The 25,000-nt window shown below is 46.6% G+C and overlaps 1 pseudogene; it reads right to left on the minus strand.

The window, feature by feature from the left end:
• LOC124038463 overlaps positions 1-25,000 on the minus strand; it is a 961,073-nt pseudogene that overhangs the window by 34,547 nt on the left and 901,526 nt on the right.

Genomic DNA, 25,000 nt, shown 5'->3' on the forward strand with positions numbered 1-25,000 from the left:
AGAACACCAGGCCTACAAACCTGACTGTTACACCAGCTCTGTTAGGAGGAATGGGTCAAAATTCACCCAACTTATTGTGGGAAGCTTGTGGAAGGCTACCTGAAATATTTAACCCAAGTTAAACAATTTAAAGGCAATACTACCAAATACTAATTGAGTGTATGTAAACTTCTGACCCACTGGGAATGTGATGAAAGAAATAATAGCTGAAATAAATCATTCTCTCTACTATTATTCTGACATTTCACATTCTTAAAATTAAATGGTGATCCTAACTGACCTAAGACATGGAATTTTGTACTAGGATTAAATGTCAGGAATTGTGAAAAACTGAGTTGAAATGTATTTGGCTAAGGTGTATGTAAACCTCAACTGTTTGTGTTGTAAAGTTCTTTTTTGGGGGGGGGTCGCTTCTTGCCACTGTGCATAGATTAATGAGCCAGGTCATAGGTTAGATTATGTTGGGTTTAAAGGTAGATTCAGTGAGATGACGAAGATACACCCAGCATTGATACCTACGTTGTAGCAGCGTGAAGTGCCCCCGTGCCCATGCACAGATACTCTGTTTGACTGTGTGAGAGCAAAATCCTGCATCATGCTCACCTCAATGGGCGCGTCCCTCTGCTTAGTCGCCTGTCAGATCTTACCTGGATGGGTATTTTACGTATCAGCTGACGCGATTCCCTCCTCAGACGTTGCATCAACCAATGGTTGAGTGGCACGTCTTCCACTGTGCGGTCGGGCACCAGACTGCTATACCATATGATGTGAAAAAGGGGAAGCTTGCAAGCTGAAGAACACCATCCCAACCGTGAAGCACGGGGGTGGCAGCATCATGTTGTGGGGGTGGCAGCATCATGTTGTGGGGGTGGCAGCATCATGATGTGGGGGTGGCAGCATCATGTTGTGGGGGTGGCAGCATCATGTTGTGGGGGTGGCAGCATCATGTTGTGGGGGTGGTAGCATCATGTTGTGGGGGTGGCAGCATCATGTTGTGGGGGTGGTAGCATCATGATGTGGGGGTGGCAGCATCATGTTGTGGGGGTGCTTTGCTGCATGAGGGACTGTATATGGCATCATGAAGAAAGAAACTTTTGTGATTATATTGAAGTAACATCTCAAGACATTCAGGAAGTTAAAGCTTGGTCGCAAATGGGTCTTCCAAATGGACAATGACCCCAAGCATACTTCCAAAGTTGTGGCAAAATGGATTAAGGACAACAAAGTCAAGGTATTGGAGTGGCCATCACAAAGTCCTGACCTCAATCCTATAGAAAATTTGTTGGCAGAACTGAAAAAGCGTGTGCGAGCAAGGAGGCCTACAAACCTGACTCAGTTACACCAGCTCTGTTAGGAGGAATGGGTCAAAATTCACCCAACTTATTGTGGGAAGCTTGTGGAAGGCTACCTGAAATATTTAACCCAAGTTAAACAATTTAAAGGCAATACTACCAAATACTAATTGAGTGTATGTAAACTTCTGACCCACTGGGAATGTGATGAAAGAAATAATAGCTGAAATAAATCATTCTCTCTACTATTATTCTGACATTTCACATTCTTAAAATTAAGTGGTGATCCTAACTGAACTAAGACATGGCATTTTGTACTAGGATTAAATGTCAGGAATTGTGAAAAACTGAGTTGAAATGTATTTGGCTAAGGTGTATGTAAACCTCAACTGTTTGTGTTGTAAAGTTCTTTTTTGGGGGGTCGCTTCTTGCCACTGTGCATAGATTAATGAGCCAGGTCATAGGTTAGATTATGTTGGGTTTAAAGGTAGATTCAGTGAGATGACGAAGATACACCCAGCATTGATACCTACGTTGTAGCAGCGTGAAGTGCCCCCGTGCCCATGCACAGATACTCTGTTTGACTGTGTGAGAGCAAAATCCTGCATCATGCTCACCTCAATGGGCGCGTCCCTCTGCTTAGTCGCCTGTCAGATCTTACCTGGATGGGTATTTTACGTATCAGCTGACGCGATTCCCTCCTCAGACGTTGCATCAACCAATGGTTGAGTGGCACGTCTTCCACTGTGCGGTCGGGCACCAGACTGCTATACCATATGATGTGATTAGCTAATACATATAACAGTATCTAGATCTGGCATGTGTCAGCAACGTCTGAGCAGAGGAACATGAGCGATATCCGAGGTGCTGCTCATGGCAACATCCTATCGCTGAGTCTACCTTGAAATTCAAGTCAATCTCTATGTGACCCGCCAGACCGAGAAGCTTGAAAACCCCAACTAGAAAAAAAGCCTGATTGAAAAACCCATTCAATTTTTGCCCAACATTTTGAGAAAAAAATAAAATAAAATAAAATAAAAAAACAAAAACTAGAACATAATTCATGACAATTTCTTTTAGTTTGTTTTGGAGTCAAGGATAATAGTTTCAGTCTGGTTTCAGCTTTTGAAACGGGTTTGTTGATTATTTTATTTACAGTTTACTAAATTGTTTATTCATCATTCGTTTTTGGTTTAGTCTTCAGTAACTGTAATAACCTCGGTGTGCATATGTATTATTGATCAGCGTTAGGGTTTGTGGATGATTGTGTGAATAAGCAACATTTTGTGAGTTGCAGGTACGTGAGGTTTTCTGTGTTTCTGTGTTCATGAACATGCAACACCTTACTCTAACACAGTTTGTAAGAAAGTTCCTAAAAAAATACTTCTCTGTGACATCACAGGGTGGGATTATAGTAGGTTTCTAGCCACGAATCTCATAGTGTTTGACAATCACCATTTTTGAAACGTTTTAACTTTTGATTATGTCATCGTCTTAACTTTATATGTTCTCCTACAACATGTAGAAAAGCACAGTTTTCATATATGTGAGTATTATGCTGGAGATAATGCGCATGAGGTTGAAAAGTGGTGGAATTTCTCTTTAATAAACATGGCCCTGGCTTTCTGCATTACACCACAATTTACCAGCAGACTGCTTCCTCATCTGTCTGAGTCGTACTGGAAGACTGCTCCTATACACCAGTCTAGTCTGTCTACCCCGGGGTCTGTGTGTGTGTGTGTGTGTGTGTGTGTGTGTGTGTGTGTGTGTGTGTGTGTGTGTGTGTGTGTGTGTGTGTGTGTGTGTGTGTGTGTGTGTGTGTGTGTGTGTGTGTGTGTGTGTGTGTGTGTGTGTGTAGAGCCTGTGCTTGGGGACAGTGACAGAGCGTTAGCGTCTGATTATGCTTAATTAAGCCTTAAATCTATCCTTAGACAATTAAAAGAGCCTTCTACACACATTACCACAGCAATCACACACACGCACACACAATTTGCTCACACTGACATACACATACACAAACACACTCACATAAACTCACACTCACACCCTCTAATTTTTTTTACATAAAAAAATACATTAAATTGATTCAGCAATAAAAGTCGGGTCAGCAAATGACAGCGACCTCATCCACGTTGGACCAATCAAATCATGGCAGAGTGATGCACTCCGAAGTCAAACTAATGTCAACCTTCCAACTTGCAAATTTTTCAGCATATGTTGAAAAGCCCCTTGTTATTTCTCTGCCTGCACTTTGCATTTTAATCTTATTTGTTGTGTGTTGGTGAGCTCCCTGCTAAATTGTATGCATATACTCAGACTAGTAGACACAAACACACATATACACACACACAGTGTGCAAACACACACACACACACACACACACACACACACACACACACACACACACACACACACACACACACACACACACACACACACACACACACACACACACACACACACACACACACACACACACACACACACACACACACACACACACACACACACACACACACACCATCTCTGCATACACTAGGCCTAGGACACAGTCAATCAATCACTATTACATTTCTCTCATTGTCCTTCATGCCCCGCAGTCTACTCCACTCAGTCAGTCACACACACACACACACACACACACACACACACACACACACACACACACACACACACACACACACACACACACACACACACACACACACACACACACACACACACACACACACACACACACACACACACACACACACACCCTTAAAAACGCACAATGATTAAATAATGAAGTGCCTCCCTATTCAACCCTACTCCATAAGTTAAGAACGAAGTAACCATTCTCGCCTCATATCAATGTGTGTGAATGCATGCATCTATGCTTGTTTGTGCCAGTGTGAGAGTGTGTGCGAGTGTGTACGTGCCTGTGTGTACTGGATTCATAGTAGATTTGAGTGGCTGCCCGCTCTCGCTCTCTCTCTCCCTCTCTCGCTCTCTCTCTCCCTCTCTCTCTCTCTCTCGCTCTCTCTCTCCCTCTCTCTCTCTCTCTCCCTTCTCTCACCCCTCTCTCCCCCCTCTCTCTTGCTCTACTCTCTCCTCTCTCTCCTCTCATCCGTCATTCTTTCTGAATGGGATTTGAACACAATAAACCTGTAGCCGACTGCAGGAATGGAGACGGAGTGTTCTGTCACACACACACGATTTATGGGCCCCAATTCCGCTGATCCACGCTCGGAACGCCACACTGATAAAGAGTGATTAATGGCCGTTACATCCCGCTCTATTCCCGCCTAAAGTAGATTAAATGCAGCTATAATTATTCCAGAAGAAATCCAGACCCAACACTTCCGCTACAGGATTTTTTTCATTTTTCATATTTAGAGGGGAGAGGAAAGGAAATGAGGGAGTAAGAAGACCAGTGGAGGGAAGGAGGGAAGGAGGGATGGGAGAAGTGAGGGAGGTACTATTGGTTGTTTTGTAAGTAAAGCTGGGACATATTTTCCTGTGATATTCTCCCTGCATCTTCAGGTAGGAATGGTGGACGCACGCATACACTTAAACACACTCCTCCACCATGGATGCCACATGGGACTTGCAGAGGCATATGGTATCGTTTAGGCTTGGCAAACTTTACTGGCATGTTTAAGATGACTCAAGACATTAACATGCTATCAATCAGACAGCCAGCTGGTCGCCCCAGCCACACACAGAGAAGGCTGCCTACTGTGTGTGTGTGAGTGTGTGTGCGTACCTACGTACACACGTTCACGTGCATACATCTAGCGATTAGGGTTGAGAATCAGTGGGGTTGGGGTTGAGAATCAGTGGGGTTGGGGTTGAGAATCAGTGGGGTTGAGGTTGAGAATCAGTGGGGTTAGGGTTGAGAATCAGTGGGGTTGGGGTTGAGAATCAGTGGGGTTGGGGTTGAGAATCAGTGGGGTTAGGTTTGAGAATCAGTGGGGTTAGGGTTGATAATCAGTGAGGTTGGGGTTGAGAATCAGTGGGGTTGGGGTTGAGAATCAGTGGGGTTGGGGTTGAGAATCAGTGGGGTTGGGGTTGAGAATCAGTGGGATTGGGGTTGAGAATCAGTGGGGTTGGGGTTGAGAATCAGTGGGGTTGGGGTTGAGAATCAGTGAGGTTGAGAATCAGTGGGGTTGGGGTTGAGAATCAGTGGGGTTAGGGTTGAGAATCAGTGAGGTTGGGGTTGAGAATCAGTGGGGTTGGGGTTGAGAATCAGTGGGGTTGGGGTTGAGAATCAGTGGGGTTGAGGTTGAGAATCAGTGGGGTTAGGGTTGAGAATCAGTGGGGTTGGGGTTGAGAATCAGTGGGGTTGGGGTTGAGAATCAGTGGGGTTGGGGTTGAGAATCAGTGGGGTTAGGGTTGAGAATCAGTGGGGTTAGGGTTGATAATCAGTGAGGTTGGGGTTGAGAATCAGTGGGGTTGGGGTTGAGAATCAGTGGGGTTGGGGTTGAGAATCAGTGGGGTTGGGGTTGAGAATCAGTGGGGTTGGGGTTGAGAATCAGTGGGGTTGGGGTTGAGAATCAGTGGGGTTGGGGTTGAGAATCAGTGAGGTTGAGAATCAGTGGGGTTGGGGTTGAGAATCAGTGGGGTTAGGGTTGAGAATCAGTGAGGTTGGGGATGAGAATCAGTGGGGTTGGGGTTGAGAATCAGTGGGGTTGGGGTTGAGAATCAGTGGGGTTGGGGTTGAGAATCAGTGGGGTTGGGGTTGAGAATCAGTGGGGTTAGGGTTGAGAATCAGTGAGGTTGGGGTTGAGAATCAGTGGGGTTGGGGTTGAGAATCAGTGGGGTTGGGGTTGAGAATCAGTGGGGTTGGGGTTGAGAATCAGTGGGGTTGGAGTTGAGAATCAGTGGGGTTGGGGTTGAGAATCAGTGGGGTTGGGGTTGAGAATCAGTGGGGTTAGGGTTGAGAATCAGTGAGGTTGGGGTTGAGAATCAGTGGGGTTGGGGTTGCTCTGAGCTAAAGGTTGGGGTTTGACTGAGAGGTAGGTTGGAGGTGGGGGAGGAGAGCGGAGGAAAGCGGAGGACAGGAGAGGAGAGGGGAGAAAAGGAGAGTGGGGGGAGGGGAGGGGAGGAGAGAAGAGGACGGGAGGAGAGGGTAGGAGAGGGTAGAAGAGCATAGAAGAGGAGAAGAGGGGAGGGGAGGAGAGCAGGGGACGGGAGGAGAGGGAAGGAGAGCGGAGGGAGGGGAGCAGAGGGGAGGAAAGGGAGGAGAGCGAAGAGAACAGAGGAGAGGGGAGGAGAGCGGAGGAGAGGGGAGGAGAGGAGAGGAGAGGAGAGGAGAGGAGAGGAGAGGAGAGGGAGAGGAGAGGAGAGGAGAGGAGAGGAGAGGAGAGGAGAGGAGAGGAGAGGAGAGGAGAGGAGAGGAGAGGAGAGGAGAGGAGAGGAGAGGAGAGAGAAGAAATAAAAGAGATAGATGGCTTCTCTGTGTCAGGGCTGTTATTTAGAGCTTGGCAGTAAAGCTGTCTTGGAATGAACAGATTTCAGTCTAATGAGCAGAAAGGAGCGCAGTTAAAGACACCAGGCAGTCTCAGCACTTCCTCTAAATGAAAGCAGCCTCTCCGCCAAACACACACAGGTTTATGCATATACTCATGAACTCATTAATGCATGAATGCACAAAACTCCACACATACCTGCATGATCACATGATCAATTCAACAGCAACAGAATGAGAGAGAGAGAGAAAAAGAAAATGAAAGAGAAAAAGAGAGATGGAGAGAAAGAGAGAGAAGAAAGAAAGATAACGAGAGAGAGCAAACAAGAGACAGAAAGAGAGAGGAGAGAGAGACAGCGAAAGAGAGAGAGAGAGAGAGAGAGAGAGAGAGAGAGAGAGAGAGAGAGAGAGAGAGAGGAAGGAGAGCGAAAGTGAGAGAGAGCGAAAGCGAGAAAGATCTGCAGATTTTGGGCTCTAGTTTGGAGCCTGTATAGTCTGTGGGCCTATCGTGTAGTCTTTATGTGAGTCTGAAATTGTGTATAGTCTGTTCGCCAGATAGTCTTTAGGACCAAGTATAGTTGTACTCTGATAGTAATGTGTTGTATTGTAGTCTAGTGTAGTGTTTGCATCAGTGGAGTTTTACCTGCATACAATTCAGGACCATAGACAGCTCCCACCATGGGGTTCAGCTTCCAGCCTATAGAAAACACAGGGAGTGGTAGACTAACGTTAGCTTAGCATCCCATTCACTTAGACTAACGGTAGCTTAGCATCCCATTCACTTAGACTGACGTTAGCTTAGCATCCCATTCACTTAGACTGACGTTAGCTTAGCATCCCATTCACTTAGACTGACGTTAGCTTAGCATCCCCAAACATATATATATATAGCATGGTGCTCTCCTTCTGTGTAGCATGGTGCGGTGGTGGGAGGAGTGAGGGATAATAAAAGACAAGAGGAGAGCCAGAGGGGAAGAGAAGTGTGGTGGTGTGGTCCAGTGACAGTGACGGATGGCGAGCCGTTCAGGCCTCATTCTCTCTGTCTGCACCACTCTAACCCTCCTACAATGGAGGGATGTAGGAGTGGGTGGAGGATGAGAGGAGTGCTGACATGTCTGGCTGATTCATTCCTGGCCTCGTCTCTCTCCTCCATCTCTAACTTCCTCTCTCTCTCTCGATTTCTCTCTCTCTCTCAGGCTGATCACAAAAAAATTGACTGCTATTTCAGACGTTTGTAAAGGTCCTGGGAACGTCGATATATGCCTTCTTCGGCGCTGACAAAAAAAAAGAAATCGCCCACCCACCACTGGGCACAAAATCATGATGCACAGAGTCAGAATGCACTGCTTAGACCACTACACCACCACAGTTCCCAATGTGCAGCAAGTCGCGAGAAAACCTGATGATATCTGATGGTAATAGTGCCTCGTTTTGTATTATTTTGTTTTAAGCCGTCCCCAAACCATAATCCTAACCTTAACCACTCCAAATGAATATCTAAACTTAACCCTTTGAGTTGTGCCTGTTTTGACTCTGTAACCATGCAGAATGAATCCTGTAACCATGCGGAATGAATCCTGTAACCAAGCAGAATGAATCCTGTAACCATGCGGAATTAATCCTGTCACCATGCGGAATTAATCCTGTAACCATGCGGAATAAATCCTGTAACCATGCGGAATTAATCCTGTAACCATGCGGAATTAATCCTGTAACCATGCGGAATTAATCCTGTAACCATGCGGAATTAATCCTGTCACCATGCGGAATTAATCCTGTAACCATGCGGAATAAATCCTGTAACCATGCGGAATTAATCCTGTAACCATGCGGAATTAATCCTGTAACCATGCGGAATTAATCCTGTAACCATGCGGAATTAATGCGTGAAAAATACGTCCATCCATAATGCGTCGAATTTCAAAGGGAAACTATGAGATCTTGTTGCTCTCTCTCCCATCAACATGAATGAGTGTCAGAGAGAGAGAGAGCGAGACAAACCTTAAAACCCTTTCAGAATGAGCCCTGGCTTTTTATTTCCTCCATCCACTCATCCACTCACTCCTTCTCATCCACTCACTCCTTCTCACCAAATTCACTTTTCTCCCCCTCCCAACACTCTATCTCCTCCTTCTCTCCTTATGGTCGAACCAATTCCCCTTTCCCCCTTTGTTCTTATTATATTAGGAGATTTTAAGAGATGGTCCCCGTATCATATCCTAGCTGAGAGGCAAGTCATGCTTAAGGCCAGATGGAATCAGCAGAGGCAAAGTTTCCAAAAACCCTCCAGAAATTATTTCAAATGAAGAACATCTTGCGGCATTCAAATAAAAACCAACCAAATAGCCTTCTTAAAAAGTATTAAATTATTAAATGATTATAATAATTATCAACCTGAGTTGCTGCTGTCATGGCCCTGATCATGGTTTAGTCATCATAGTGTTAGAGTCTGGGTCACTGAATACCTATTACATCATCAGCTTAGTAAATATAGTACATTTAGCCTCTGATCTGTCTAATCTGTCTGTATAGAGCACCAATGTCTGTCTGTCTGTGGCATTGAGATGGAAGGAGGAAAGGATGGAGGAGGTGGAGAAAGAAGAAGTGGGTAGGAGGAAGTAGGGAGGGGGTAAAGGAAGAGGAGGGAAGGATGAAGGGGAATGTGTGAGAAGGAGAGGAAGACAGAGGATAAGGGAAGAGCTTACCGTTTGTGTAAGGGTTTGACACCTTTTTGTTTGTCATTACTCTTGCTGTTGCGTTGTTGACCTGTGTTCAGCGATAGAGATTAGACAGTTAGAGAACACACACACACACACACACACACACACACACACACACACACACACACACACACACACACACACACACACACACACACACACACACACACACACACACACACACACACACACACACACACACACACACACACACACACACACACACACACACACACACACAACTGCTAATGATATGTGTCCCACTGAGATAGTGTTAAACTAACACTTTTCAAGGTGATCACAGACTATCATCACTAGAATGTTAGTCCCTAACACCATGGGTGTTGCCAATTCCCACTTCAATTAACACTTTATAAGAGTTGATGCTGTTCTCAATGTTTGGGAAAAACACATGTAGTGTTAGAGTTATTTTTTGTAAAAATTTTAACCATATTTCCCAGCATGCCTTTCAAGTGACTGTGAGCGATACCCAACCATGACTGTATTTGTTAGTGATAGAGAAATGGTTGTTCTATTCAAAAACTTCCATTTTAGAAGCCTTCACGGTAGACCTGCAAGTCACAGTTTGTTTGTAAATGAACTTAATTGAGTAACAACAATACCAAGCAGTGTTGATTCCGCTGTGATTAAAATAACACTTAATTTATTCACTACATGTGGAGTCAATTTATATCCCACTGGTGTTCACCCCACTAGAATCATCACTTAGATATGACACTCACACTTTTGACCTTAAAGGAAAATTCCACCCAATATCTTTTGGTATTTGTTTCATTAGTCCATTGTTGACATAGCCCCAAAATGTTTCCCAAAATGCATCATATGGGGATGATTTCTATAAATTGAAAGTTACATATCTCGGAAACTTGATTTCTGACAAGCAAAACATTTTCTGGCTATATTTTGGGACTAATGAAACAAAACACACGCACGCACGCACGCACGCACGCACGCACGCACGCACGCACGCACGCACGCACACACACACACACACACACACACACACACACACACACACACACACACACACACACACACACACACAACAACAACTGCACATCAGAGTATCATTCTTGCAGGCTCATAATATAGTTACAAGCCTGGCTGGCAAACCATGCAGCAAGACATGGTTAGAATAATATATCACCAGCATCATATGAACCAAAAACCTAAGTTTAAATCCTCTTAGATGTCTGAGCTTTAGTCTTCTTCTAAAGGAACCAGTATCCATTTTCTGCAAACATCTCTATCAATCACTTAGGGGCCTCTCATTCTAAACAGAAATGTTAAAGTTAGTTTTTTTCTCTCTCTCTCTCTGAGGTTGCTGAGGGAAAAACAGCTCACCATCTCGCCCTGCCCCTGGCAACATCGAGTTGAGTTTAGCATGTTTTCCTAGCTTGCCTTGTTAGCGTTTCCCTTGGCTGCTAATTAGTGCTAATGGCTTTCATTTCCAATGGGCCAGCAGAGGTCATTTACCTTGAGGCTATGCTAGGCTATGCTAACGCTACCGTAGCCCGTGTCTGATGTGATGTATGGGCCCAGGTATTGTTTATACATTACATAGATTATCTTAATGGGGGCGGAAGGACGGCGGATGTGAAAAAACACCCTGAGTGAGGGGGAGAGAAAGAGAGAGATATATAGAGACTAGGTAAGTAAGTGAGAGAGAAAGAGAGAGAGAGAGAGAGAGAGAGAGAGAGAGAGAGAGAGAGAGAGAGAGAGAGAGAGAGAGAGAGAGAGAGAGAGAGAGAGAGAGAGAGAGAGAGAGAGAGAAAGAGCGAGAGTGAGAGAAATAACATCTATATTTTTTGCCCTGGGGTGTGTAATATAAGCAGGGGTGTTTTGGATAAACAAGCGGGATTTAAAGCAACGTTGGCAGCACTTTGATACCCAGCGATTGAGTTAATTTAAACATGAGCCGGAGATGGAGAGAGAGCATGTGTACGTGTATTGAGAACAGCAAGAGCGAGGACTTCAAACTGGCGCATACATCAACCTCAAGTTTGTGGTGATCTGAGTGTTCTGCTCTGCTCCTTCAGTATCAAACACATTCTGATCTAATACACATGCCCATGGTAAACACATACACACACACATGCATACAGAAGAGACATGTAAAGACGCACAACACGTGCGCACACACACGCACACTTACGGCTCAGAGTTCAGCATTCAGCATGCAGCGATCAAGGTGCAGCAGGCAGAGGGAGAGAAGGATGGTGGAGGAGGAGAGAAGAGGGGGTGGTAGGCAAGCACCGTCAGGCAGAGGGAGAGAGAGAACAGGGGAGGGAGGAACGGGTGAGTACAGGGAAAAGAAGGCACCTCTATTTTGCGTCCCTCTACGATTGTACCATTTAGTTTCTCCCGCGCACGGTCCGCATCTGCACTCGTTTCAAATGTTACAAACCCAAAACCCTGAGATCACCAGGAACGCAGAGAAAAGGGAGAGAGTGGGGAGATAGAGAGAGGGAAAGAGAGAGCGGAGGAAGAGGGAAATAAGCAGGATGATATAAGAGAGAGAAAAGGAAGAAGAAAGAACACATGGCACAAGGTAAGTATCAGGAAGAGAAAGGGAGGTATTCAGCAGAAGAGAGATATGTGAGCAGGTTAGTGAAACCTGAGAAACACACGGTCAAGTTGTGCTGAAGAGGAGAAGCATGAAAAATAACTAGCACATCATTCAGAAACACAACCTGATACACTCCAGCTCCCAACACGCCAACTATATGTGTGTGTATGTATGTGTGCATACACACGTTTGTTTACCAGGTGATGCACATTCACTTTTCAACAGTCTTGTGTGTATGTGTGTGTTAGTGTGAGAGAGATCTTTATTCCAGAGGTTTCTGACAGTAGTCGTCCTTAGAAGCATTTTGTTAAGGATCAGTTGGACATACTGTCATTTAATTAGTGGAGGGAGCGAAAGCCTGCTGACACACACACACACACACACACACACACACACACACACACACACACACACACACACACACACACACACACACACACACACACACACACACACACACACACACACACACACACACACACACACACACACACACACACACACACACACACACACACACACACACACACACACACACCCAGTGTGGCGCTATGGGAGAGGGGACAGGTGTTACACACTGGGCCTCACACAGCTAGTACAGGAGGCCCAGCTCACTCAGGGAGCCTTGAGAATACTACACAGCAAATTCTCTGGTGTACATTATCCAATGTAAAAAAAAAATACATAATTTTACATTCAAAGTGTTGAGTCTGTGGACCCATACAGGCATTGGAACAGTGTTAAAGTAACATAAGGCTTAGCGTAAAGCTTGATTCAAATATTTCCCAGAGTTCAAGTAAATTGTAGAGTTACCACCCATGACTGTATTTCTTAGTGACAGAGAGATAGGCTTCGCGGGAAGTCATTTTTGGGTGCAGATTTTGTTTTTGTTTTTGTGGGGGCTGAAAAAGTGTTTGTCTGTGCTACTGCTGGTTATATCGGTTCCTGCTAGTTATATTGGTCCCGGCTAATACAGGACTAGTAAAGACCCAGTTCACAACTTTTGAGAGAAATTAAAAAATATATATTAATATTTATTATTATTACGATATTTTTCAGCAGCTAGGGACAGAGACATGATTGTTGCATTCAGCTCCGAAGCCTGCTTTGAAATCACTAAATAGGTACTTCAAAGCAGTGTGTTGGTGCTTCTATCACTTTATCAGAAGCACATGATGAATGTTTTGTCGAACAACCACCTGATTGGTTTGGTATTGGTTTCGGTAAAAGAGCCAAAAAAGCTACCCTGCATAGCTTGTGCCAGCAGGTGCCACTACTGTACAAAGTGTTGATCAAAGCCTTGCGTAATTAGCCTTTTTTTCAACACAATTGGCTGGAAATACTCAATGCTTCAGGAAGCTTAATTTCTCCATCACTAGAAAATATGTCCTCTTAAAAAAAACAGACTTATTTGACACAATATCATACAGATTTCATGATGTCTTATTTTGGGAACCTAGTTCCACCCTAATACACGGGCTTGAAACCATACACAAAACCACACCCAACATTATCATATTTCCCTGCATGCTCTATTGCACATTGATTTTTTTTCCCGATATACAGTGGGGAGAACAAGAATTTGATACACTGCCGATTTTGCAGGTTTTCCTACTTACAAAGCATGTAGAGGTCTGTATTTTTTTATCAGAGGTACAGAAGAAAATCCAGAAAATCACATTGTATGATTTTTAAGTAAATAATTTGCATTTTATTGCACGACATAAGTATTTGATACATCAGAAAAGCAGAACTTAATATTTGGTACAGAAACCTTTGTTTGCAATTACAGAGATCATACATTTCCTGTAGTTCTTGACCAGGGTTGCACACACTGCAGCAGGGATTTTGGCCCACTCCTCCATACAGACCATCTCCAGATCCTTCAGGTTTCGGGGCTGATGCTGGGCAATACGGACTTTCAGCTCCCTCCAAAGATGTTCTATTGGGTTCAGGTCTGGAGACTGGCTAGGCCACTCCAGGAACTTGATATGCTTCTTACGGAGCCACTCCTTAGTTGCCCTGGCTGTGTGTTTTGGGTCGTTGTCATGCTGGAAGACCCAGCCACGACCCATCTTCAATGCTCTTATTGAGGGAAGGTGATTGTTGGCCAAGATCTCGCGATACATGGCCCCATCCATCCTCCCCTCAATATGGTGCAGTCGTCCTGTCCCCTTTGCACAAAATGCATCCCCAAAGAATGATGTTTCCACCTCCATGCTTCACGGTTGGGATGGTGTTCTTGGGGTTGTACTCATCCTTCTTCTTCCTCCAAACTCGGCGAGTGGAGTTTAGACCAAAAAGCTCTATTTTTGTCTCATCAGACCACATGACCTTCTCCCATTCCTCTTCTGGATCATCCAGATGGTCATTGGCAAACTTCAGACGGGCCTGGACATGCGCTGGCTTTAGCAGGGGGACCTTGCGTGTGCTGCAGGATTTTAATCCATGACAGAGTAGTGTGTTACTAATGGTTTTCTTTGAGACTGTGGTCCCAGCTCTCTTCAGGTCATTGACCAGGTCCTGCCGTGTAGTTCTGGGCTGATCCCTCACCTTCCTCATGATCATTGATTCCCCACGAAGAGAGATCTTGCATGGAGCCCCAGACCGAGGGTGATTGACCGTCATCTTGAATTTGTTCCATTTTCTAATAATTGCACCAACAGTTGATTCCTTCTCACCAAGCTGCTTGCCTATTGTCCTGTAACCCATCCCAGCCTTGTGCAGGTCTACAATTTTATTCCTGATATCCTTACACAGCTCTCTGGTCTTGGCCATTGTGGAGGTGTTGGAGTCTGTTTGATTGAGTGTGTGGACAGCTGTCTTTTATACAGGTAACGAGTTCAAACAGGTGCAGTTAATACAGGTGATGAGTGGAGAACAGGAGGGCTTCTTAAAGAAAAACTAACAGGTCTGTGAGAGCTGGAATTCTTACTGGTTGGTAGGTGATCAAATACTTATGTCATGCAATAAAATGCAAATGAATTACTTAAAAATCATACAATGTGATTTTCTGGATTTTTTTTAACGAATCCGTCTCTCACAGTCGAAGTGTACCTATGTTGAAAATGACAGACCTCTACATGCTTTGTAAGTTGGAAAACCTACAAAATCGGCAGTGTATCAAATACTTGTTCTCCCCACTGTATATGATTGTGTGTGTACATTAATTGATTAACCTTGTGCTGCACAATGATAAAAAACATACATTTTTCTAAACTAATTCAATCAGTTAGTTCGATTTTATTTTCACTCGTTACTGAAATGTTTGTTCCAGTGTAAATGCCTTAGCTAGTCTCCGCACAATGTTCCTAACCCTGACATTCATTCTGAATGCAGATTGTAGCCGAATGCAAATTCCAACTGATGGATAGCATAACTCTGGCTGGATTCCAATAGGAGTTACACATCACTTTATAAACCAGCATAATGGGTTGTAAAATTCAACATTCCCAGATTTTACAGAACTCCTGGTTGGATGTTTCCTGGAAGTGGAACCAGTATTATGGAAAATCTCTGAATTTTATGAACTGGGGTTCAATGAAGTACCTATTGCTATATGTACAAAGGATGACCTTACAGGGTACCACTACAGCGCCAAGTGTTTGTTCCACTTTAGGAACAAATCTAAACCCATTTTTAGTTGATTGCTTGAAAGTCATGGTTTACAGGCCACATCAGGTCTGCAAGGCAAATTATGGTGGCTTTTTTAAAACAATTTACTCAAAAGGCAAGGCACTCTGGGAAATATTTGAATGCTTTACACTAAGCAGTAAGTTGATTTAACACTGTGTTGATTTAACACTCTCAGTGTAATTTTGTAAAAAACAAAATTACACTGGAGAATTTGCTGTGTAGGCCTGATCCTGAAGCTCACTCAGGAGGCCCAGCTCAGTAAGGGGGCCATGAGAGCCCTAGGCCTGATCCTGAAGCTCACTCAGGAGGCCCAGCTCAGTAAGGGGGCCATGAGAGCCCTAGGCCTGATCCTGAAGCTCACTCAGGAGGCCCAGCTCAGTAAGGGGGCCATGAGAGCCCTAGGCCTGATCCTGAAGCTCACTCAGGAGGCCCAGCTCAGTAAGGGGGCCATGAGAGCCCTAGGCCTGATCCTGAAGCTCACTCAGGAGGCCCAGCTCAGTAAGGGGGCCATGAGAGCCCTAGGCCTGATCCTGAAGCTCACTCAGGAGGCCCAGCTCAGTAAGGGGGCCATGAGAGCCCTAGGCCTGATCCTGAAGCTCACTCAGGAGGCCCAGCTCAGTAAGGGGGCCATGAGAGCCCTAGGCCTGACGGTGCAGCCCATGTGCAGCACACACACACACACACACACGGTGCAGCGGGGAGTTATGGTAGGAGCTAGGAGAGTTAACTGGGTCTGGGTATGAGAGCCATTAGATATGGCTGGTAAACAGCATGTTGGACAAGACAAGCCCCCAGCCCTCCAAGTCCTTTTAGCCTATGCCTATATCCCAAATAGCACCTTAATACCTATTTAGTGCACTACGTTTGACCAGTACCCATAGCACTAGAGAAATTGAGTGTCATTTGGGACATAGCCTATACACCCTATACATCCTGTGCTGGTAGGGCCCTGTAATTAATTGCCTTGGTAGATAATGTGTGTGAACCGGGCGATTCCCACTGCGGTGTGATCCTGTATAGGGGATCCCAGCCTATACTGCCTGATACAAATAACACACAACTAATACATTGAAAGTGGGATTTGATGGCAAAATTAATCATTTTCACATTTTGTGCATGCTGCAAGTTCGCCCTCTCGCTGAGTCTACTGTTTGTTTTTTGTTTTTTTTCACGCACAAGTAATTAGCTTACATTAAGAGAGAGAGAGGAGTGGGCATTCTTCAAAGAGTGAAAACATATTGAATGCAAATTGAGAGAGCTTCTTATGGAAATAGAATGTTTATTCATGCTAAGCTGTGTTAATTTCATGGTGAGCAGAAGGAGAGGATTGTGGGTAGTGGAATAATACAACCTGTGTTTGCCATGGATATCTTAGATTCATCTTCTAGAATTCGATAAATAATCAGGAATTGTTTTCCAGTTCCTTTGGGGAAAAGCGTGTTTCGTAATTATCCTTCTACATAGATGGTGCAGAAAATACAGACTAATTTTTTTTGAGGTTTGCAAATGTTAAAAAAATAAAATAAAAAAAGACCTGTCTAAATGTACTTTCTGACAAATCTTGTTTGAGAAGTGAGTATTACTGTACCATGAAGTGGTAAGGAGGTGAGTTGGGAGATTCATACTGCTCAGTAAGTCAGGATTAACACTGTCAGCATGAAGCTTACTGGACAAGCTGCATGTATGGAAAGTGTCAGTATTGAGCTAAATGGCAGCGTGGTACTGTATGTCACAATGTATGGCATGAGGGTACAATAGGGAACGTTGCCTGAAGGCAGAGGAGCCAAAGAAAAGCCAAGTAATTATTACACTGAGGAGGTAGGGACCTGGGGAGAGAGGGATGAAGAGAAGGAGAGAGAGAGAAATTAAGTGACACTAGTTATGGCACACTTACCTTGGAACCTCGCTCGTTAAAAATGATTTCCACGTCTAAAATCTTCCCAAATTGCTGCAGAGAGAGGAAGAGTATGAGAAAAGGGTAGAGGGGAGAAAGAGACAGGAGAGTGAAAGAGAGAGAGAGAGAGAGAGAGAGAGAGGGGGGAGAGACAGGAGAGAGAAAGAGAGAGGGGAGGAAGAGAAAGGAGAGAGAAAGAGAGAGGCGAGGAAGAGAGGAGAGAAAAAGAGAGAGGGGAGGAAAAGACAGGAGAGAGAAAGAGAGAGGGGAGGAAGAGACAGGAGAGAGAAAGAGAGAGGGGAGGAAGAGACAGGAGAGAGAAAGAGAGAGAGAGAGAGAGGGGGGAGAGACAGGAGAGAGAAAGAGAGAGGGGAGGAAGAGACAGGAGAGAGAAAGAGAGAGGGGAGGAAGAGACAGGAGAGAGAAAGAGAGAGGGGAGGAAGAGACAGGAGAGAGAAAGAGAGAGGGGAGGAAGAGACAGGAGAGAGAAAGAGAGAGGGGAGGAAGAGACAGGAGAGAGAAAGAGAGAGGGGAGGAAGAGACAGGAGAGAGAAAGAGAGAGGGGAGGAAGAGACAGGAGAGAGAAAGAGAGAGGGGAGGAAGAGAAAGGAGAGAGAAAGAGAGAGAGAGAGAAAGAGAGAGGGGAGGAAGAGACAGGAGAGAGACAGGAGAGAGAAATAGAGAGGGGAGGAAGAGACAGGAGAGATAAAGAGAGAGGGGAGGAAGAGACAGGAGAGAGAAAGAGAGGGGAGAGGAAGAGACAGGAGAGAGAAAGAGAGAGGGGAGGAAGAGACAGGAGAGAGAAAGAGAGAGGGGAGGAAGAGACAGGAGAGAGAAGAGAGAGAGAGAGAGAGAGAGAGAGAGAGAGAGAGAGAGAGAGAGGGAGGGGAAGAGTATGAGAAAAGGTTAGAGGGGAGAAAGAGACAGGAGGGAGGGGGAGGGAGGGAGGGAGGGAGGGAGGGAGGGAGGGAGGGAGGGAGGGAGGGAGGAGAGAGAGAGAGAGAGAGAGAGAGAGAGAGAGAGAGAGAGGGGAAGAGTATGAGAAAAGGTTAGAGGGGAGAAAGAGACAGGAGGGAGGGAGGGAGGGAGGGAGGGAGGGAGGGAGGGAGGGAGGGAGGGAGGGAGGGAGGGAGGGAGGGAGGGAGGGAGGGAGGGGAAGAGTATGAGAAAAGGGTAGAGGGGAGAAAGAGACAGGAAAGAGAAAGAGAGAGAGATAGAGAGAGGGAGAAGGAGGGTGGGGAAGAGTATGAGAAAAGGTTAGAAGGGAGAACGAGACAGGAGAGAGAAAGAGAGAGAGAGGGGTGGGCATTAAAAAGGGTAGAGGGGAGAAAGAGACATAGAGAGAGAGAGAGAGAGAGAGAGAGAGAGAGAGAGAGAGAGAGAGAGAGAGAGAGAGAGAGAGAGAGAGAGAGAGAGAGAGAGAGAGAGAGAGAGGGGAAGAGTATGAGAAAAGGTTAGAAGGGAGAACGAGACAGGAGAGTGAAAGAGAGAGAGAGAGAGCGAGAGGGAGGAGAGAGAGAGAGAGAGAGAGAGAGAGAGAGAGAGAGAGAGAGAGAGAGAGAGAGAGAGAGAGAGAGAGAGAGAGGGGGGAGTATGAGAAAAGGTTAGAAGGGAGAACGAGACAGGAGAGTGAAAGAAGAGAGAGAGAGAGAGAGAGAGAGAGAGAGAGAGAGAGAGAGAGAGAGAGAGAGAGAGAGAGAGGAGAGGGAGAGGGAGGGAGGGAGGGAGGGAGGGAGGGAGGGAGGGAGGGAGGGAGGGAGGGGAAGATTATGAAAAAAGGGTAGAGGGGAGAAAGAGACAGAGAGAGAGAGAGAGAGAGAGAGAGAGAGAGAGAGAGAGAGAGAGAGAGAGGGAGGGAGGGAGGGAGGGAGGGGAAGAGTATGAGAAAAGGGTAGAGGGGAGAAAGAGACAGAGAGAGAGAGAGAGAGAGAGAGAGAGAGAGAGAGAGAGAGAGAGAGAGAGAGAGAGAGAGAGAGAGAGAGAGAGAGAGAGAGAGGGAGGGAGGGAAGAAGGGAAAGAGGGAGGTAGGGAGGGAGGGGAAGAGTATGAGAAAAGGGTAGAGGGGAGAAAGAGACAGGAGAGAGAAAGAGAGAGAAGAGAAAATCATTAGAACATGTCACATTTGGCAGGAGTTTCGACCGGTTGGTTGCAGCATTGGCACGCTCCGTTACACAGTGAACCCAAACCTAATAAAAAGCACACAGCACCATACACCTCGAACACTGCTAAAACTAGACTGCAAAGGTCAAACACTCATCCCCCTGAATTAACAAACTCCTTTCATCTACTAACAATGAGATTAATAAAAAGGCCATTCACTTTTAAATGCCTATGTTTCTTTCCCTCTCTCTCTTAATAAAAAAGACACTTATTGTTCTGCGTCACGGCTATGGCTAGAAAGGCAATGTAATGTGAGCTGTAGCGTTAATGAGCATTGGTGTGTAAATCTGCATACTATAGCAAAGCTCTCAGCACGCACCAGTGCTCTTAATGACAGTCATCATCTTGTTTTCTTTCTACTGCCTCTCTCTGTGTTCCCTCCTGATAAAAAGCTATATGAACCCATTTTTAGAGGCCACAAGAACCCTTTCCCAATTAAAAAAAGAGAGAGATGGAATGGGAAATGAGGACTGGAGGAATGGAGGGAATAGCCCATCAAGGCTAATGATAAACCATACATTTGTTTATTATCTGGGGTGATGAATACAATGGTCGTAATTAGCTGTCATACTGGTCATCATCTTGCCTGGTCACCAGGCGGTTGCCGGCTGGATCCTCTAGGCCGTTATCTGATCCCACTTCTAATGGCAGCAGAAGCCGTCTCCAACTCCCCTCCCCTCTTCTCTCCAACCTCTTCTCCCCAGTCTCTACCTCCCCTCCCCTCTTCTCCCCAGTCTCTACCTCCCGTCCCCTCTTCTCTCCAACCTCTTCTCCCCAGTCTCTAGCTCCCCTCTCCCTTCTCCCCACCCTCTTCTCCCCAGTCTCTACCTCCCCTCTCCCTTCTCTCCAACCTCTTCTCCCCAGTCTCTACCTCCCCTCTCCCTTCTCCCCACCCTCTTCTCCCCAGTCTCTACCTCCCCTCTCCCTTCTCTCCAACCTCTTCTCCCCAGTCTCTACCTCCCCTCTCCCTTCTCCCCAGTCTCTACCTCCCCACCCTCTTCTCCCCAGTCTCTACCTCCCCTCTCCCTTCTCCCCACCCTCTTCTCCCCAGTCTCTACCTCCCCTCTCCCTTCTCCCCACCATCTTCTCCCCAGTCTCTACCTCCCCTCTCCCTTCTCCCCACCCTCTTCTCCCCAGTCTCTACCTCCCCACCCTCTTTTCCCCACCCTCTTCTCCCCAGTCTCTACCTCCCCACCCTCTTCTCCCCAGTCTCTACCTCCCCTCTCCCTTCTCCCCACCCTCTTCTCCCCAGTCTCTACCTCCCCACCCTCTTCTCCCCAGTCTCTACCTCCCCTCTCCCTTCTCCCCACCCTCTTCTCCCCGGTCTCTACCTCCCCTCTCCCTTCTCTCCAACCTCTTCTCCCCAGTCTCTACCTCCCCTCCCCTCCCCTCTTCTCTCCAACCTCTTCTCCCCAGTCTCTACCTCCCCTCTCCATTCTCTCCAACCTCTTCTCCCCAGTCTCTACCTCCACTCCCCTCTTCTCTCCAACCTCTTCTCCCCAGTCTCTACCTCTCCTCCCCTCCCCTTTTCTCTCCAACCTCTTCTCCCCAGTCTCTACCTCCCCTCTCCATTCTCTCCAACCTCTTCTCCCCAGTCTCTACCTCCCCTCCCCTCTTCTCTCCAACCTCTTCTCCCCAGTCTCTACCTACCATCCCCTTTTCTCTCCAACCTCTTCTCCCCAGTCTCTACCTCCCCTCTCCATTCTCTCCAACCTCTTCTCCCCAGTCTCTACCTCCCCTCCCCTCTTCTCTCCAACCTCTTCTCCCCAGTCTCTACCTCCCCTCCCTCCCCTCTTCTCTCCAACCTCTTCTCCCCAGTCTCTACCTCCCCTCCCCTCTTCTCTCCAACCTCTTCTCCCCAGTCTCTACCTCCCCCCCCTCTTCTCTCCAACCTCTTCTCCCCAGTCTCTACCTCCCCTCCCCCCTCTTCTCTCCAACCTCTTCTCCCCAGTCTCTACCTCCCCTCTCCATTCTCTCCAACCTCTTTTCCCCAGTCTCTACCTTCTCCCCACCCTTTTCTCCCCAGTCTTATGGAAATACAGCCACAGCCTTGGTCTCCTCGTAACAAGACCTTGAATCAAGTAGTTGATTTCAATAAATAAATAAACATGGCATCTAATCTGAGGTAGTGCCAGCAGAGCACTGGCAAGGTCACCATCTCACCGTGCTCCACCACACCTCACACCGTATTATCTCCACCCCCTGTAAACGTCAATTGCCTGATGACGCGAGAGTGGAGAAGGAGAGTCTCATTTCATACAAGCACATTTTCATCCACGTTCCCTCTCAGTGATACTTCTCCTCAACTGCCTTTAGAACTTTTCGAGAGAGGACATGAGAGAGGACATGAGAGAGGACATAGGAATGGACATGAGAGAGGACATGAGAATGGACATGAGAGAGGACATGAGAGAGGACATGAGAATGGACATGAGAGAGGACATGATAGAGGACATGAGAATGGACATGAGAGAGGACATGAGAGAGAACATGAGAGAGGACATGAGAGAGGACATGAGAGAGGACATGAGAATGGACATGAGAGAGGATATGAGAGAGGACATGAGAGAGGACATGAGAGAGGACATGAGAATGGACATGAGAGAGGACATGAGAGAGGACATAGGAATGGACATGAGAGAGGACATGAGAATGGACATGAGAGAGGACATGAGAGAGGACATGAGAATGGACATGAGAGAGGACATGATAGAGGACATGAGAATGGACATGAGAGAGGACATGAGAGAGGACATGAGAGAGGACATGAGAGAGGACATGAGAATGGACATGAGAGAGGATATGAGAGAGGACATGAGAGAGGACATGAGAGAGTACATGAGAGAGGACATGAGAATGGACATGAGAGAGGACATGAGAGAGGACATGAGAATGGACATGAGAGAGGACATGAGAGAGGACATGAGAGAGGACATGAGAGAGGACATGAGAGAGGACATGAGAGAGGACATGAGAGAGGACATGAGAATGGACATGAGAGAGGACATGAGAGAGGACATGAGAGAGGACATGAGAATGGACATGAGAGAGAACATGAGAGGACATGCGAGAGGACATGAGAATGGACATGAGAGAGAACATGAGAGGACATGAGAATGGACATGTTTGCATCTGTTGGTCTGTGCTGTGTGGAACGTACCTGACTGTTCTAATAACCTGTCCATTGTTTACATCTATTGGTCTGTGCTGTGTGGAACGTACCTGACTGTTCTAATAACCTGTCCATTGTTTATATCTATTGGTCTGTGCTGTGTGGAACGTACCTGACTGTTCTAATAACCTGTCCATTGTTTACATCTGTTGGTCTGTGCTGTGTGGAACGTACCTGACTGTTCCCCAACCTGGCCTATACTGACATTACACACACACAGTATCCAAACATGCATGGCTTGAGATGCGGTTACCGGTTGAGTGTGTGTAGCTAGCTACCTAGTTAAAACATTAACAGTGCGACCACAGCTGCATGACTTTTGATTGAAACTTGATTTACATCACCATTGATATTAGTTATGATTGGCTGATACGTGCAGCCGAGAGAGGAAGAAAGACATAGAGAGAAGCGACTGCATCAACAACCCTTTGACCAACTTCATCCACTGGCATAACACACCTGCTGCTGCCACAAGGCAAGGGGGCCCACGAGGTCTGTGTGAAGCCCTGTAGATATGAGGAACAGAGAGGTCTGTGCGATGCCCTGTACATACGGAGAACAGAGAGGTCTGTGCGATGCCCTGTACATACGGACAGCAGAGAGGTCTGTGTGAAGCCCTGTACATACGGACAACAGAGAGGTCTGTGTGATGCCCTGTACATACGGACAACAGAGAGGTCTGTGTGATGCCCTGTACATATGGACAGCAGAGAGGTCTGTGTGATGCCCTGTACATACGGACAGCAGAGAGGTCTGTGTGATGCCCTGTACATACGGACAACAGAGAGGTCTGTGTGATGCCCTGTACATATGGACAGCAGAGAGGTCTGTGTGATGCCCTGTACATACGGACAGCAGAGAGGTCTGTGCGATGCCCTGTACATACGGACAGCAGAGAGGTCTGTGCGATGCCCTGTACATACGGACAGCAGAGAGGTCTGTGTGATGCCCTGTACATACGGACAGCAGAGAGGTCTGTGCGATGCCCTGTACATACGGACAGCAGAGAGGTCTGTGCGATGCCCTGTACATACGGACAGCAGAGAGGTCTGTGTGATGCCCTGTACATACGGACAGCAGAGAGGTCTGTGTGATGCCCTGTACATACGGACAGCAGAGAGGTCTGTGTGATGCCCTGTACATACGGACAGCAGAGAGGTCTGTGCGATGCCCTGTACATACGGACAACAGAGAGGTCTGTGTGATAACCTGTAGATATGAGGAACAGAGAGGTCTGTGCGATGCCCTGTACATACGGACAGCAGAGAGGTCTGTGTGATGCCCTGTACATACGGACAGCAGAGAGGACTGTGTGATGCCCTGTACATACGGACAACAGAGAGGTCTGTGTGATGCCCTGTACATACGGACAGCAGAGAGGTCTGTGTAATGCCCTGTACATACGGACAGCAGAGAGGTCTGTGTGATGCCCTGTACATACGGACAGCAGAGAGGTCTGTGCGATGCCCTGTACATACGGACAGCAGAGAGGTCTGTGCGATGCCCTGTACATACGGACAGCAGAGAGGTCTGTGTGATGCCCTGTACATACGGACAACAGAGAGGTCTGTGCGATGCCCTGTACATACGGACAACGGAGAGGTCTGTGCGATGCCCTGTACATACGGACAGCTGAGAGGTCTGTGTGAAGCCCTGTACATACGGACAACAGAGAGGTCTGTGTGAAGCCCTGTACATACGGACAACAGAGAGGTCTGTGTGATGCCCTGTACATACGGACAACGGAGAGGGGAGTAGTGCCGCAGCAGCGATTTGCAGGAGGAGAGAAGAAAAGTGCCCCTGTTTGTGGCCTGCCAGCCATCTAACTGCAGATAATTGAAAGAAGAAAAACCACACAAACCTCCCGAGTGGTTCATCACGCTCTAGTGACTCCTTGTGGTAGGCTGGGCACCTGTAACACATTGATGCAGCTGGCTTCCGGGTTAAGCAGACGGATGATAAGAAGCGTGGTTTGGCAATTCATGTTTCGGATGACACATGAATCTTCTTTCGCCTCTCCGGAGTCCGTTGGGGAGTTGCAAACGATGAGACAAGATCTTTTTATTTTATTTTTTATTTTACCC

Source organism: Oncorhynchus gorbuscha, linkage group LG06 (assembly GCF_021184085.1).
Source record: "Oncorhynchus gorbuscha isolate QuinsamMale2020 ecotype Even-year linkage group LG06, OgorEven_v1.0, whole genome shotgun sequence".
NCBI lineage: Eukaryota > Metazoa > Chordata > Actinopteri > Salmoniformes > Salmonidae > Oncorhynchus > Oncorhynchus gorbuscha.